The sequence below is a fragment of the Branchiostoma lanceolatum genome, chromosome 5 (genome assembly GCF_035083965.1).
Source record: "Branchiostoma lanceolatum isolate klBraLanc5 chromosome 5, klBraLanc5.hap2, whole genome shotgun sequence".
NCBI lineage: Eukaryota > Metazoa > Chordata > Leptocardii > Amphioxiformes > Branchiostomatidae > Branchiostoma > Branchiostoma lanceolatum.
This window is the reverse complement of record NC_089726.1, coordinates 24,791,603-24,803,049: the sequence shown is the minus strand read 5'-3', so window position 1 is coordinate 24,803,049 and position 11,447 is coordinate 24,791,603. Positions and strand designations below refer to the sequence as shown.

The 11,447-nt window shown below is 41.1% G+C and overlaps 1 long non-coding RNA gene across 2 annotated transcripts; it reads right to left on the bottom strand.

Annotated features, from left to right (window-relative positions):
* Nucleotides 1-5,572: 5,572 nt before the first annotated feature.
* LOC136435814 (uncharacterized) lies at nt 5,573-11,036 on the bottom strand. Of its 2 annotated transcripts, none has more exons than XR_010755938.1 (2): nt 10,747-11,036; nt 5,573-9,538 (listed from the first exon to the last, which is right to left on the bottom strand). It is a non-coding gene; the product is annotated as an uncharacterized lncRNA (long non-coding RNA). The 2 variants fall into 2 exon arrangements; XR_010755939.1 differs by lacking the exon at nt 10,747-11,036 and adding an exon at nt 10,579-10,736.
* Between the last annotated feature and the right edge of the window lie 411 nt (nt 11,037-11,447).

Sequence of the window (11,447 nt, the reverse complement as noted above, 5' to 3'; positions counted from 1 at the left end):
TTCGGACTGGTTGTGTAAATCCTTGATTATATCAAAGACTTTTCCTGAAATGCCATTGGAAAGAAGTTTGTACAATAGCCCCTCGTGCCAGATGGAGTCAAAAATGAAAGCAGACCTGCAATGGATGTCACTTGAGGACAGGAGAACAATGTCCAGACTTTGCATGATGTACAAGATGACTAATAAACTTGTGGACGTACCGACTGATAAGTATCTAATGCCAGCTCAGAAGAGGACCAGAAATAGTCATGATTTTAAGTACCAGAGTTATCAGCCAAGGATTGACGTGTTCAAAAATTCGTATTTCCCGAGAACCATAGTAGAATGGAACTCGTTGTCATCAAGTACTGTAGGAGCTTCATCACTAAGTAGCTTTAAAGAACGGTTGCAGTCAGATATGCAAAGACTAGGTGTAACAGACCGTTCGGTGTAATATGACCAGCTGCTGCCGCGCCGCGTGCCTGCGAAGCTGGTGTGTTACGCCTGATGGCGGTTATACCGGCTATATAGATACAGATACAGATACAGATACAGATCTCAGTAGTTCGTCCACAGCTGGCCTTATTCGGTTAAGTATCATCCTGTTGAAGTGTTAGCTACAAGTGAGCTCAGGCTGATACCCCTGTAGTTACTACCCAGTCTAAGGTCTCCGGATTTGGGTATGGGCACGATGTTTAGCAGGGACCACTGCTCCGGCTTTCCCCCCTTCATCAGTACTCTGTTACAAAATTCCATGGTGATCTGGACCAACCATTCATCACATCTCTTCAGAACTTCTGGAGGTATTCCGTCTTCCCCATTAGCCTTTCCTTCAACCAGAGTTTTCTTAGCCTCTTCATATTCCTCTTGCTCGAACGGGCCCTCCTTGATGTCAAGCTCCTGAAACAGAGTAGGAATTTCCTCGTCTTCATCGGTGATGCTAGGGGGATCTCCAAGGAGATTTTTGAAGTGGTTGTACCAATTCTCTATCCTTTCTTCCTGTTGCTTCCTTCCAGCTGTCCCTTCCTAGTTGTCTTTCTATCAGTGATGTCGTAAATGAGTTTCCAGCTCTGTCCATGCTTGCAGTTCAGATTGGTCTTCTCCACTTCTCTGATCTTGCTGCTGAGTTTTTTTTCTCTTCCACAGTAATATAGGCTGCCACCAACTTTATTTTGGCCTGGATATACTCTTGTCTGTTCACTTCGGTTGTGTTCTCCTTGTATCGACCGTACGTGTTATTCAGCTCGTGTCTAGCCTTTGCCACCCTCGGGTCCTCTGAATGCCTTGTCTTTCTTCTCTTCTTCTTTAGTGAGACCACCTTCTCTGCAGCCTCCTGTGCGGCTTTGGTGAACCTCTCGTACCTGTCTGTAGCAGATTCCTCCAGTTCCTGTAGCGGTTGAAATCTATTATGTACCTCAACCGTGTACTGTTCTTGTAAGACTCTGCTGTTCTTGAACAGGTTCCAGTCATATTGCCCTTTCCTTGGCTCCGTTTTCTTCTTACGCAGACTCAGTCTTACCCTGGCAAAGACGATTCTGTGGTCTGGACCAACACTTGCGAAAGCAGGAGAAACCAGAAGAATATAGGAGAATGCAGGAGAATGGAGGAGAATCTTGGAGAATGCAGGACGATATAGGAAGAATACCAGGAGAATATAGTACAAAGCAGGATAATATAGGAGAAACCAGAAGAAAAAAAAGGAGAATGCAGGAGAATATATGAGAATGTAGGAGAATATTGGAGAATGGAAGAGAATCTTGGAGAATGCAGAAGAATATAGGAGAAACCAGGAGAATATAGTACAAAGCAGGATAATATAGGAGAAACCAGAAGAATATAGAAGAATGCAGGAGAATGTAGGTGAATGTTGGAAAAACCAGTAGAATAAAGAATAAACCATAAGAATACAGGAAAAACCAGAAGAATATTGGAGAAAGTAGGAGAAAGCAGGAGATACCAGGAGAATATAGGAAAATGCAGGATAATATATTACTAAGCAGGAGAATGCAGGAGCAAGCAGTAGAATATAGGAGAAGGCAGGAGAATGTAGGAGAATGCAGGCGAAAGCAGGAGAATGCAGGAAAATGTAGGAAAAACCATGAGAATACAGGAGAAACCAGGAGAAACCAGGAGAATGAAGGAGAATGCAGGAGAATATAGTAAAAAAAAAACAAGAGAATGCAGGAGCACGCAGGAAAATATGGTAGAAGGCAGCAGAATGTAGGAGAATGCAGGCGAAAGCAGGATAATGCAGGAGAATGTAGGAGAATGCAGGATAACATAGTATAATGCAGGAGAATACAGGAGAAGCAGGAGAATATAGGAGAAGGCAGGAGAGTATTTGATACACCAGGAGAATGAAGAAGAATGCAGGAGAATATAGGAAATGCAGGAGAATATAGGAGAAAGCAGGAGAGTATAGGAGAAATTAAGTAAATATAGGAGAATGCGGAAGAAAATAAGAGAAACCAGGAGAATATAGGAGAATGCAGAAAAGGATAGGAGAAACCAGGAGCATAGGAGAATGTAGGGGAAATATGAGAAAGCAGGAGAATAAAGGAGAATAAAGGAGAATGCAGGATAATATAGAAGAAAGTAGGAGAATATTGGAGAATGCAGGAGAATATAGCAGAAACCAAGAGAATATTAGAGAATGCAGGAGAATGTAAAAGAAAGTGGGAGATTGTAGAAGAAAGCGGGAGAGTTTAGCTTAATATACGAGAAGGCATGAGAAAGCGGGAGAATGTAGGAAAATAGAGCAGAAAGCGGGTAAGTGGAATAAAGTAGGAGAATGAAGCAGAATATGGGAGAATGCCGGACGGAGCATTAGAACAAAGGAGAAAGTGGGAAATTGTAAAAGGAAGCGAGAGAATATAGCAGAATATAGGAGAATGCATGACAGCGCAGTAGAACACAGAAATAAGTGGGAGATTGTAGAATAAAGTGGGAGAATATAGAAGAATGTAGAATAATATAGGAGAAAGTTGGAGACACATTTAAACTAGGGGAATATAGCAGAAAACAGGACGATATATATATATATATATATATATATATATATATATATATATATATATATATATAGGAAAAAAGAAGATTACAGCAGAAAGCAGGAGTATAGAAGAAAACTGAGGAATATTAATATCTAAGGTGGTAATTTTCTATTCTCTTTTTTGTTTATTGTGTCTATAAATGAAACCGAAAAATAAACTTTAGAAATATTTTGTCGTTTTTGCTTTCTGTCATGAGAATACAGGAAAATGTCCTGGTTTCTCCTATATTCTCCCGGATTCTCCCGCATTCTCCTACCTTCTCAAACTTTCTCCTATGTTCTCCTGCTATATTCTTCTTCATTCACCCGGTTTCTCCTGCTTTCAGCTATATTCTTCTGCTTTCTGCTATATTCTCATACTTTCTGCTATATTCTCCTACATTGGCCTGGTTTCTCCTGCTTTCAGCTATATTTTCCTTTTTTTTAACTAATAATCTATATTCTCCTACATTCTCCTGGTTTATCGTGCTTTTTTTCCCTATAATCTCCTACTTTATCCTGTATTCTCCTTCTCTCTCCTGGTTTCTCCTATGTACTCCTGCTTTCTCATGCATTCTCTTGTTTTCTTCAATGTTCTCCGAGTTTCTCCTTTATTCTATTGTTTTCTGCAATATTCTCCTGCAGTCCCCTTTTCCCCCTGCTATCTCCTACATTGTCCGACTTTATCCAAGATTCTCCTAGTTTATCCCGCTTTCTCCTATTCTCTCCTGGTTTCTCCTGTATTCTCCTGCTTTCTTCTACATATTTACCTGCTTTCTCCTATATTCTCTTGCATTCTCCTATATTCTCCTGCATTCTGTTATATTCTTCTGCATTTCCCTATGTTATCCTGCTTTCTCCTGTATTCTCCTGCTTTTTGCTGTATTATCCGGCTTTCTGCTATAATCTCTTGCTGTCTGCTACATTCTCCAACTTTTTACTACATTCTCCTGCATTTCCCTATATTCTCCTTTATCTCCTGTATTCTCCTGGTTTTTCCTGGTTTCTCTTTAGTTCCCCTATGTTCTTCTGCTTTCTGCTATTTTCTACTGCATTCACCTGCTTTCTCCAATATTCTCCTAATTTCTCCAATATTCTCCTGCATTCTCCTATATTCTCATGCTTTCTCCTATATTCGTATGCTCCCTCATATATTCCCATGGTTTCTCCTGCATTGTCCTGCTTTAGCCTGTATTCTTTTAGTTTCTCCTCCTTTCTTCTACAATCTCCTACATTCTCCTATATTCTGCTGCATTTTCGTATATTTTTCTGCCTTCTCTTATATCCTCCTGCTTTCTCCTAGTTTCTCCTGTATTCTCCAAGTTTCTCCTATATTCTCCTGCTTTCTGCTATATTCTCCTGCTCTATGCTGTATTCTCCTGGTTTCTCCTGGTTTCTCCTGCTTTATCCTATATTCTCCTGCTTTGTGTCATATTTTCCCGCATTCTCCTATGTTTTCCTGCATTCTCCTGTATTCTCCTGCTTTCTCTTGTTCCCTACCGGTTTCTTCTGCATTTTTCTATATTATCCTGCTCCCTGCTATATTCTCCTGCATTCTCCTATGTCCTTTTGTTTTCTTCTATATTCTCCTGCTCTCTCCTGGTTTTCATTGCTTTCTCCTGGTTTCTCCTGCATTCTCAAATATTCTTCTGCTTACTCCTATATTCTCCTATAATCTTATATATTCTCTTACAATCCCTGCTTTCTCATATATTCTCTCGCTTGCTCCTATATTATCCTGCAATCACCTATATTCTCATGGTTTCTCATGCTTTGTCCTATATACTCCTGCATTCTCCTAGTATCTCCTGCATTCTCGCATATTCTCCTGCAATCTGCTATATTCTCCTGCAATCTCCTATATTCTTCTGGTTTGTCCTGCTTTTCCCTAATTTCTCCTGCATTCTCCTATGTTCTCCTACATTCTCCAATATTCTCCTTCTTTTCTTCTATATTCTCCTGCTTTCTGCTATATTCTCCTGCTTTCTCCCATATTCTTCTGCATTCTCTTTCTTTATCCTATATTCTTCTGCATTCTTCTATATATTCTCCTGCTTCCCCCTTTGTTCTCCTGCTTTCTTCTGTATTCTTCTGCTTTTCCTATTTTCTCCTGGTTTCTATATATATTCTCCTGCATTCTCCCATATTCTCCTGATTTCCCCTATATTATCCTGCTCTCTCCTGGTTTCTTCTGCATTCTCCTATGTTCTGCATTCTCTTGGTTTCTCCTATATTCTCCTGCATTTTCCTATATTCCCCTGGTTTCTGCTATATTCTCCTGGTTTCTCATATGTTCTCTTGCTTTCTTCTATATTCTCCCGCTTTCTCCTGCAATGTTCTCCTGTTTTTTTCTGCTTCTTTCCTTAGTATGGAGCTTTTTGTTCTCAAGGGTTAGTTACATATGAACATCTTATTTAGTGGCGGTTATACCGGCTATATAGATACAGATTCTGACACCTGGCAGAAGAGATGACCAGCATTCTTGTAGAGGAGGGCGAAATGTAAAGCAATTGAAAACAGAAGATCCTACTCCAACAGAAGAAAAAATTGACAAACAAATACTCCGTACATCCTTCCAAGTATTATATGGAACAAAATTAATACAAACCCAAAGCCTCGGAAACTGAAAACACCTTTCAGATGTAGATTCGAATCAAATTGGTGATATTAAAAAACAGACCTGCAAATTACAGCCTATTAGATTCTGGGATCCAACAAAACGAAACTACACAAGCTATCTCCAAATTAAAGAAAAGCAAAGCATCAGGAAGCGACCTTATACTGAACGAAATGCTAAATTGTGCAGCAAATAAACTTACAAATTTATTATAATTTAATCATCTTATCGGATTGATTTTCTAACCAATAATGTGAAAGCCACATTGTATTTGTATTGTTTCCATTGACAATGAAGACGAGTCATTACACTGGGTAAGTCTAGGCAGCTCTCGCTGGTAACGGCCGACCAAAAAATACAGACGAAGAAACAACGTATATACATACCCTGAAGAAAATCATAACCATATGCTTGCTTTTGTCGAGACTTTCCAGTCATAGTATAGAATACATTGTAATTTATTGTGCCGATACATTAAGGTGGTCCAAAAGATGACTCAAATATTATACATTGGAATTTCCTTAAGTCATCTGCTAGATTATCCACAACGGTAATTAATAAGCGTCTTACAAAATATTCAGATGAACACAGTCTCATTGCAACAAAATCAGACTGCATTCAGAAATGATTTCTAGCGACAACATCTTCGTTATCGACACATTGATATGTAAATACACTAACACCAAAAAACGCCTTTAAAAAAGCTTTCGACAGGGTCTTGAGAGAAGGTCTCCGTTACAAATTACTAAATTTAGACATAGACCATGTGCCCGATGATGATGATGATGAATGGTTTATTTCGTCAACACATTGCAGCCCCAGCGGGGCTGAATTACGCATTACTTACAAATCTGACATAAAACATCACAAAAGTCTTACACATTAGAATCTTTTAAACGTTACATTTTACTTACAAGCTTGACGTAGAACGTCACAAAGGTCTTGATTTATGCGTTAACAAAAGTCCTGATGCACATTAAAATATAATACACATAAAAATCTATTATGTGCATACATTGACTGACTTATCAGGCAGAGCACCAACGAGGCATATGGTGAAGAGGAGATAAACGACAAGAGATTTTACGGAACATATTCTACTAAGACCTAAAAGAATTCTATAACATATAAACATGTGCATCTTACATGTATTCCATCGTTCATTAACCTTATTATATATGGGATGGGCGAGTTTAAATTAGATTAAAACAGTCTAACTCCATCTGCATTGTCGACGGTGTGGTACATCTCCTTGACTCGGCCAGCCATAAATGATCGACGTATTTCCATCGTTCAGATGTTGCATGTCTCATAGCGTCATCAAACACGACCAGGAATATCAATGGACCCACGAGTTTGCATTGTGGGACTGAACACGTGAGAGTTTCCCAATCGAATAGTTGACTCTCTGACGTTGTGTTAAGAGGTCACAAATCCAGGGGATACGTGTACTCCTTGCTCCTACGTTGATCAGTTTCTGTATGGCTACTGTGTGATCGATACTATCAAACGCCTTCGAAAAGTCGGTGAAAACCATTGTGGTCACGTCTCGCAGATTCTCGGCACAGAAAGTTGACAAGGCTCACAAGGTAGTGTGCCGTAGATTGCCCCTTTTGGCATCCCAATGATGTTCTGATGTCGGCGATCAACCATTTCGATAAAAAAGACTCTGCCACGTCAGCAAGTTGAGATGTGAGTGACACAAGTCGCAGTTTGTCGATCGTTGGTGGGTGAGATTTTGGAAGAGGGACCACTGTTGCATCGTTCCAAATCTGAGGTACACGACCTTCTCTGAGGGATGTGTTTATGATGTCTGTGACAGGTTTGCTAAGTTCATAGGCAGATTCCTTCAGTATTCTGGTGTTCAGTTGGTCCGGCCCCGCTGCCTTGCCAGATTTCAGCTTGCGCAAACTGTTGTAGACGTCCCATGGTGGTACTTCTGGTGGGATCTTAAAGAGTCGGTACGCTGGTAGTTGAGTACTTTGAAACTTTATTCACCATTGAAGCGGTGGCACATCGGCAGCGCCGAGTGCTAAAAGTACATACTTAACGCAGATTGAGTACGATCAAGGTACGGCTGACCTTTGGCCACTTCCGCAAACTGTTAATTTACATGGGTTGCTATGTAGGTGTCATCTGCGTCCGCACATTCGGGGATGTTCATCGTCAGTTTTGATCTCTGAAGATTCAGGATCGATTTTATTTCCCTGTACCATACCGCTGGGTTGAATTCTGTCCCGGTAGAATTCTTTTCTGGCTTTATTAGTTTGTGTTGCCTTGTTACGCAGCTGTCTCCAAAGTATGTATCTTTGATGTGAAAACGCCTTTTTGTCTTTTACGGATCATGTTCTTGATCTTCAGCCACAGCTTGTCCCAATGGACATCCTCACATGTTTTGTTGGAAATTGATGGTTGTTTCTATTGTAATGTAAAGCGCAGCAGTCTTGTCTTCACAGGTTGGAGCAACAATGACCTCTCCCCAGTAATGGGAGCAAATCCATTGCCCTAATGCACGTATTCCTGAATCAGGCAGGGGACGAGCTGTTCTTGTCACAGAACTGTATTTCCTCTTTTCGATCGTTGGGTTCCACAATACCGTGTTGTGATCACTCATCCCTATAGGGCTAAGTATCTCGTCTGGTTTGTAGTATGTTGCCAAGTCTGATATAGTAAGGGCGGGAGTTGCTTGTCCTCTTGTGGGTGCCCGGACAACTTGCTTCAGGTCATTTCCATTGCACAGCTGGCTTGTTTCCACGCGGTTGAAATCTCCTCAAATTATCAACTTGGCTTCTGGATAACGTGTCCTTACAGTATCAGTTCCAGTGATGAGATGGTTCAGAAGAAGTTTCTGGTGGGGTGATGCTGGTGGGATGTAGACCGCACATATCACAACTTCAGACACACCTCTTGGCAGACGTGTTGGACGAATCGACACCCACGTACACTCGAGTTCCGGGGGAACTAACATGCCTGACAGAGGTTCTGTGGCTATTTACATTTACTGCGCCCCCCCCCCTCATCTCTAAGGGGATAGAGTCCGACAGACACTTCGAAAACAGGGTGTATCCATCGATGGAGAAGCAGCTTTCTGGCATGTATTGTAAAATCCAACCTTCGGAAACAACCCCGACGTCCACATTGTGTCTTGCATAATAGCCTGATACTCCTTCAACTTATTAACCAGAGATCGTGGGTTACACGGAAGTACAGATGGTGCTGAATCTTGGACGACATCTTTACTTTCTTTCTTCACATCAACAATAACATGACATGGTTTTCTTTGCCAGATGCCTGTATTGTAGTGCGACGAATGCTTAATTTGCCTTTCTGTAACAAGGCTAGGGATATGACGTATCACGTTTCGGCCCCCTCTACACCCTCTTGTATGAAGAGATTTCTTGATTTCACAGTCTATGATAGCTTTCTTTACATCATAAGTTGGTTTGAAAGTGTTTGTCCGAAGGGCACTGAGTGTTCTCGATGAATATGACAGCATCTGCTTCCAGAGCATGTTTGGCTGTGTTGACCTCTAGTAAGCTCGGTGAAATGCACGCTTAGCTGAGATTCAGCGAGATTTGCGAATTTGTGGTGTTCAAACGAACACACAAACATAAGTGTAAATGGGAGGATGTTAACACTTGCCATGTGTAAGGTGATATAGGCTTGGTCGTCGAGACGGCTTCTTTGGTTGCTCTGAAGCTGGATTTCCGTGGAATCCCTTTGTTCTCTACTGCCGCCTTCCCTTCTTATTGGTGATGCAAACTTGTGAAGTAAATTTCTTCCTTAGAGCATATAATTCCATCGCTCTTTGGTGCGTAGAAGCATATGGATAGATCCCCTGTTGTAATCCACATCGATTCTCCTCTGATGACACGTAAAAAGACTTCTTGAAGAGTGTTGACTGGGAGATGCTAAAAACATGACATGCGTTAAAACTCAAAACTAACACTGGTAAAAAACTTTAATTGTATGAAAATTGCAAAAAAAAAAGGTTCAGTCAGCTGGATTATCCAACGACACTTTTAAGGGTTCACACTGGTGATAAGCTCTATCAATGAGAGAAGTGTAACAGTCAGTTTAGTTTGATGGGATAACTGAAAAGGCACATGAGGACTCACATCGATAATGTTGAGAAAGCACGATGGTCAAAAATGGCACAAAGGTTTCATACATTTTTTTAGAATTCAAACAACATTCTATTATGTTCGAAGTGACGTATTCGAATAGAACGTGCGGTCATTTGCAGGTTTCCACTGTAAATCCCCGCCAAAACGCCCCTTTGTCTTAAGTCCCTTGCATTAGAAAAAACACTTAATCACAAATTATAACTATATTCTGGACAGTATATCTTTCCTGACATTTTGTTGTGGACATGGAGCATGTAACTATGTTATATATAGAGTTGTTTAGACTGAGTGATTCACAGCTTTTGCAAGAAGATTTGAACACACTCGAAGAATGCCAAAGCATATGGCTCATACAGTTTGATCCAGAAAAATGTTACATCATTCACATAACAAACAAACGAACCCCGATTATAACTACCTACCAGTTCTGTGGACATGCTCTAGCAACAGCAAAGAACCACCCATACCTAGGCGTTACTTTAACAACTGGGCTGAAGTGGAGCACTCATATTAACAACTAAGGCTGAACAGACATTGAGAATGATAAAAGGTAGTTTGTGGGCATGCCCAGCAAAGGTAAAATCACTTGCATACACGTCTCTAGTAAGACCAAACCTTGAATATGCTGCAACAGTTTGGGATCAATACACAAAGAAGGATAGAGATAAACTGGAGAGGGTGCAGAACAAAGCTGACAGATTCTGCGCGAACAGCTATGACAGGGGTGCTCGTGTCACCAAAATGAAAGCAGATCTGCAATGGATGTCGCTTGAATAGAAAAGGCATCTGATGCCAGCTCAGAAGAGGACTAGAAATAGTCATACTTTTAAATACCAGGGTTATCCGCCAAGGATTGATGCGTTCAAAATTCGTATTTTCCGAGAACCATAGTAGAATGGAATTCGTTGTCATCAAGTACTGTAGGAGCTTCCTCACTAAGTAGCTTTAAAGAACGATTTCAGTCAGATATGCATAGACTAGGTGTAACAGACCGTTCGTTGTAATATAACCAGCTGCTGCTGAGGCGCGTGCCTGCGAACCTGGTGTGTTACGCCTCATAGCGGTTGTACCGACTACATGTATATAGATACGGATACAGAACTAAGCTACTGGCAATATTGTTGATGACTTTGAATGTTGCAGGACTTTTTTACGCCGGCATCAAGTATCTCCACCCCTATCCATGAGGCATGTCAAAAACCGGAGCAATCTGCGTTCAAACTCACCTATCGAGGGCTTAAAGAATCGAGAGCCAATGTCCCCAGGCTTCTGTCTTAGGGATTTTTTTTATACGGCGGAAAATTTGAATTACGGGTGTTTGAGTGTTTAAAAAGTATTTTTTGACCTATTTTCGTTCGTAGAAATAATCTAAATGAGAAATTAAAATATTCCTAAGACAGAAAGTTTAGTATTATTGTTATTGTTCAGAATATAGAAGATTAGGGAAGATTGAGGGCTATGGCGGCTCTATGCCAAGGGCGGCAAGGACGGCCCTCCTCGCTGAAGGGCTCACTCTTAGAGGGCGCATGATCCCGCTCTATGACTACAACCCCCCTTCATCGTTGATGGCCAGGGAGAGAACACCACCCCCACGACAAGACTCACCATCAAGGGGATTCCTTTGTCTGCAGACGACCGCGACATCGTGAAATCCCTGGAACGCTTCGGGTGTAACCAACATCACTATGTATAG